Consider the following 5556-nt stretch of genomic DNA (forward strand, 5'->3'; position numbering starts at 1 on the left):
TCTAATACTCTAGCTAGACTATCCAAACAAAGGTAAAAGTAATCACCATAAACACTAAAGTCATCCATAAAAACTTCCATACAATGCTCAAGAAGATCTGAGAATATACTCATCATGCACCTTTGAAATGTAGCCGGTGCATTACATAAACCAAAAGGCATTCTCTTATATGCATACATTCCAAAGGGGCATGTAAAAGTTGTTTTCTCCTGATCTTCTGGAGCAATATGGATTTGAAAATAGCCAGTATATCCATCTAGAACACAATAGTGTGATTTACCTAACAGGCAATCAAGAATTTGATCGATGAAAGGTAATGGGTAGTGATCCTTGCGAGTGGCCAAATTCAAGCGCCTGTAGTCAATGCACACTCTCCAGAAATGGATTTGAAAATAGCCAGTATATCCATCTAGAACACAATAGTGTGATTTACCTAACAGGCAATCAAGAATTTGATCGATGAAAGGTAATGGGTAGTGATCCTTGCAAGTGGCCAAATTCAAGCGCCTGTAGTCAATGCACACTCTCCAGAAATTCTGCACCCTTGTAGCCATGAGTTTCCCATTCTCATTCTTCACTGTTGTGATGCCAGAATTCTTCAGAACCACCTGTACTGGACTAACCCATTCACTGTCCGAGATTGGATAGATGATATCGGCTTCAAGCAGTCAGGTCACTTCCTTCTCCACAACTTCTAGAATTGTGGGGTTCAACCGCCTTTGAGATTGATGAATAGGCCTCGCTCCCTCCTCTAGAAAAATGCAGCGCTCACAGACTTGAGGGCTTATACCTATTATGTCCGTCAAACTCCACCCAATAGCTTTCTTGTTTCTTCCCAGCACACTAAGCATACGCTCCTCTTGTTGGAAAGTAAGTTCCTTTGCAATGATAACTGGGAGTTGTTGATTATCTTCAAGATAAGCATACTTTAGGTGAGGTGGAAGGGGCTTCAACTCCATTTTCAGCTCATGGCTTGGCACTTGATCATCCGAAACCATTGGAGGTGGCAAGGTATTTTTAGTATACTCATGTCTTGGCACTTTCAGCCACAGTCTCATCAATAATGTCACACTGGAAGATAGAGTGATCTTCCGGTGGGTGCTTCATAGCTTCATCAAGGTTGAAGCTCACTGCTCTTCCATCAATCTCAAATGAATATGTACCCGAGAAGGCATCCAATTTAAACCAAGAAGTCTTCAAAAACAGCCTTCCAAGCAAGATGGATGAAGGTCTTCCTGAGTCATTAGGGGGCATCTCTAGAATGTAGAAGTCAATAGGAAAAGTCAACCCCTTAATTCTTACCAAGACGTCTTCCGCAATGCCAACCACTGAGATTATGCTCTTATCTGCTAAAACAAAATGGGCTGTCGACCTTTTCAACGGTGGAAGCTTCAAAGCATCATATACAGACAATGGCATAATACTAACACATGCACCTAAATCACACATGCAGTCAACAAACTGTACACCCCCTATAGTGCAAGTAACCATACAAGGACCGGGATCACCACATTTCTCTGGTATAGCACCCATAAGAGCAGAAATTGAGCTACCCAAAGGAATAGTTTCTAAATCATGGATCTTTTCCTTATTCATGCACAAATCCTTTAGAAACTTAGCATACTTAGGAACCTGGCGAATAGAATCAAAAAGGAGAATAGTTACCTAAACCTTTTTTAAGATCTCCACCATCTTGGGATCTAGCTCCACTTGCTTTTTAATCCTCCTAGCAAGGTGTGGAAAAGGAATGGGAATGACCTCTTTCACAACATTGTCTTCTTTAGATACTCCATTCCTTGGTTGAGCAACTTCTTCTTCAACCGCATCTTGTACCTTATCCTCTTCTTCAACATCTTCCACCTCAACAACATCTTCATCTTGAATGTCTTCTCTTGAGCTTGGCTCCTCGGGTCTCCTCTCTTGCAATGTAGTGCCGGACCTTAAAGTGATGGCATTGATTCCACCCTTGGGGTTGGGTAAAGGTTGAGAGGGAAGTTCACTAGAGCTTGAAGGTTGATTATTGGAGGTAGAGGGTGGGTCCATACATGATATAAGAGCTTGTAGAATGGAGGTAAGACCGGTGAGGCTAGAGGTAAATGAATTTTGAAGCTCTTTTTGTCCTTGAAGAATTGAACAGAATATTTCATCTTGGTTGGAGGAGGAAGGAGGGTAGGTAATTTGAGGCGTTTATGGTTGATTGAGTTGAGATGCTTGAGCTTACCTTTGGTGAGGTGGTTGGTATCTTTAGTCTTGGTTTTGCTGTTGGTATGGAGGTTCTTGTTGATACCGGTTCTGTTGATAGTTGTTGTTCCACCTTTGATTTCCACCATTGTCTTTGCCTCCTTGGTTGTAGTTGTCCCTCCATCCTTGGTTGGGGTTGTCTTGCCAACCTTGATTGTAGTTACCACCTTGATTATAATTACCGCCTTGTTGATAGTACCCTTGATTCAGACGGTTGTAATAAGCATTGGTAGCCGCCAAGGTGTTGTCCTCTTGGAGTTGTGGACATTCATCAGTGTAGTGAGAATAGCAAGCGCATATTCCACACATTCTTTGAGGGACCAACTGTTGACATTGTTGTTGTGGAGGAGGTGGAGGTTATTATTGATTGAGCTGGAGCTGCTTGAGTATATTGGTCATCTCTCCCAAAGTCTTCGTGAGAGCAACGGTCTTACTGCTAGAAGAAACTTCCGCTAGATCGGTGATCAGTTGCCATGCTTCTATCACCGTCTTGTACTTCATCGGAGAGCCATTTCTTGCAGCATCCAAGAGGGTCTTGTCTCGAGGCTTCATGCCTTGGCAGAAGTAGCTAATTAGCACCAACTGGTCAATCATGTGATGAGGACATGAGTCCAAGAGATTCCTGAAGTGTTCCCAATATTCATAGAGAGTCTCTGATTCAGCTTGAATGATGTAGGAAATTTCCTTTCTCAAGCTATCTGTAACCTACGCTATAAAGAACTTGTCCAGGAATTCCCTTCTGAGCAAATCCCAAACGGCAGTCTCATCCGCACCATGCCGCCTAGTAGTTGAATAAGCTGTCTAAAAATCTATGAGGTACTTGATAGGCTCTTGAGAGGGTAAACCATGGAATTTAGAACATATAATAAGAATAAATAAAAGATATGATAATTATAATAAGTTAATAAAATCAAAATTTGGCACTGACAATTAATTAAAAAGGATCACACAAGCAATAAAAATAAACATAGAAATAATGCAATGCATTGATTAAATTCAAGAGTGACAAGATCCAAACATGAATGCACAATAATCAAATAGAACAGAGTAATAGAGAAATTAGAATAAAAAACTAGAAGGAAATTGACTTCAATTGAAGGTAGTGGCACCTCTCTCAAGATCTAATTCGAAGATGAACTAAGAATGCTAAGAACCCTAAGAAAAGTAGTAGTTTTTCTCTCTAGAATTTAAAAACTAAAGTGAAAATGAAAGTGTGTTCAGTCTCATCTCCACCCCTGCCTCTAGTCTGTATTTTCAGGTTTGAAATTGGGTCCAAATCAACCCAGAAATTGCCGCCAGCGAGTTTTGTTAAGTGCAGCACGTGACGCTCTGTCACGCGTACGCGTTGGTCACGCATACGCGTCGCTGAACCTTGCACCTGGCCACGCGTACTCGTCACTGAACGACGCTCCAGGTCACGCACACGCGTCAGCCATGCGTGCGCGTCGCTCCTCGCTTTCCAGCTCTTTAGTTTCTTGTGTTCCTTCCACTTTAACATGCTTCATCTTCATCCTTTGAGCCATTCATGCCCTGTAAACCTGAAAATACTTCACAAACACATCACGGCATTGAATGCTAATAAAGGAGAATTAAAAATTAACAATTTTAAGGCTTAGCAAGCATGTTTTCAATCATAGCACAAAATTAGGAAGGAAATGAAAAACATGCAATTTACATGAATAAGTGTGAGAATAGTTGACAAAACCCACTCAATTCAGTCCAAAATATATCATAATATAGTGGTTTATCACATGCCTCAGCAAGTAATCCTAGAGATTGAGTTGTTTGACGTATGGGACATAGATTTCATGGGACCTTTCCCGCCTTCATACTCAAACACCTACATCCTTGTGGCAGTAGACTATGTGTCTAAATGGGTTGAAGCAATAGCAACACCCACTAATGACACCAGAGTAGTAATGAAGTTCCTCCAAAAGAACATCTTCAGCAGATTTGGTATCCCTAGGATACTAATTAGTGATGGATGTACTCATTTCTGCAATAGACAGCTGGATTCTGTCTTAAGCCATTACGGAGTTCGCCACAAAGTAGCAACACCGTATCATCCCCAAAAAAATGGGCAAGCTGAAGTCTCAAATAGAGAACTAAAGTGAATTCTAGAGAGGACAATAAGCACCTCTAGAAAGGATTGGGCTAGAAAGCTTGATGATGCTCTGTGGGTATACAGAATAGCTTTCAAAACCCCTAACATCACCATAGCATCTGGTGTAAGGGAAATCCTATCATTTGCCAGTGGAATTAGAACATAAAGCCTATTGGGCTACTAGATTCCTCAACCTTGATGCTAAAGCAGCAGGAGAGAAATGGCTACTCCAACTAAATGAGTTGGATGAATTCCGCTTAGCTGCATTTGAAAATGCAAAGATCTATAAGGAAAAAGAAAAAAAGGTGGCATGATAAGAAAATATCTTCCAAAGTCTTTGAACCAGGACAAAAGGTCCTGCTCTTCAACTCAAGACTCAAATTCTTTCCTGAGAAACTCAAATCCTGTTGGAAGGGACCCTATGTGATTACTAGTGTATCATCTTACAGGAACATAGAACTTCAAGGTAAAGATCCTGACACAAGGTTCACTATCAATGGACAGAGGGTCAAACATTACCTTGGAGAAGATATTGAGCCAGGAGGCTCAACACTGTTACTAAGATAAGTACAGTAAGGTCCAGCTAAAGACATTAAAGAAGTGCTTGTTGGGAGGCAACCCAATAATTAATTATATATTATTTTCTAATTTTCTAACCATTTTAATTTTAATTAATTTTTCTATATAATTGGCTTTTAATTAGGTTAATTTTAATGTTAGTGGTCATGAACAGTGCTTAAACAGAGACAGAATGATGCAAAACAGCAAACAGAATACCCTGGAGAACGGATCTCCCTGGCGTTAAACACCATAAAGGGGTGGCAATTGGGCGTTCAAACGCCCATGGAGGCAGCAAGCCTGGCGTTAAACGCTAGCCAAGGAGCTCTGGCTGGGCGTTTAACGCCCAAAGGGGAGCACAAGCTTGGCGTTAAACGCCAGCCAGGGAGCCCTGGCTGGGAGTTTAACGCCCAATGGGAGCACAAGCCTTGCGTTAAATGCCAGCCAGGGAGCCCTGGCTGGGCGTTTAACGCCCAAGAAGGAGGGACAATATGGCGTTAAATGCCAGAATGCAGGCACTCTGGGCATTTAAACGCCAGCAAGACAACTGATGTGAGAAATTTTTGTCGGTATAGGATTTCACAATAAATCCATTGCAAGTATAGTTCTAAACCAACAATGAATCCTCAATCAAAATTTAATTTGTTTGTCAC

General features: G+C 41.3%; 1 non-coding gene across 1 annotated transcript; it reads left to right on the forward strand.

Annotated features, from left to right (window-relative positions):
• The first annotated feature begins 2830 nt into the window (after positions 1 to 2830).
• Positions 2831 to 2937, forward strand: LOC148568781 (small nucleolar RNA R71). The gene has a single exon (XR_015882698.1). It is a non-coding gene; the product is annotated as a small nucleolar RNA R71 (small nucleolar RNA).
• Positions 2938 to 5556: the final 2619 nt, after the last annotated feature.

This window comes from Arachis ipaensis, chromosome B4 (genome assembly GCF_059453495.1).
Source record: "Arachis ipaensis isolate K30076 ecotype BB chromosome B4, ASM5945349v1, whole genome shotgun sequence".
In the NCBI taxonomy this organism is placed as follows: domain Eukaryota; kingdom Viridiplantae; phylum Streptophyta; class Magnoliopsida; order Fabales; family Fabaceae; genus Arachis; species Arachis ipaensis.